At 35.2% G+C, this 244-nt stretch overlaps 1 protein-coding gene across 1 annotated transcript in view; it reads right to left on the bottom strand.

The window, feature by feature from the left end:
- The window catches only part of LOC119587062 (zinc finger protein 628-like), a gene marked incomplete at its 3' end in the record, with an annotated part of 23937 nt that overhangs the window by 6578 nt on the left and 17115 nt on the right, over nt 1-244 (bottom strand).

The raw sequence follows: 244 nt of genomic DNA, 5'->3' as shown, positions 1-244 counted from the left end.
CATCTCTTCTGTCTACTCCATTCCCTCTTTCGTTCCGTATTTCCCCAATTCCTCTAACGCTGATCCTCAAATCATTTACAGAATGATTAATAGAATTCAGTCACCACATGATAACTGACATACTCATGTAATTTAGATATGAATTTTGGTAATGAACTTGTCAGTAACAATAAATATTACCCGACTATCAATGACAAGTAATCATGCATTGCGTAAGCCATGCTACTTTGGTGTTCTTTTATTC

Source organism: Penaeus monodon, chromosome 22 (assembly GCF_015228065.2).
Source record: "Penaeus monodon isolate SGIC_2016 chromosome 22, NSTDA_Pmon_1, whole genome shotgun sequence".
Lineage (NCBI taxonomy): Eukaryota > Metazoa > Arthropoda > Malacostraca > Decapoda > Penaeidae > Penaeus > Penaeus monodon.
The sequence above is the reverse complement of the archived record's forward strand: the minus strand, read 5'-3'. Positions and strand labels throughout refer to the sequence as shown.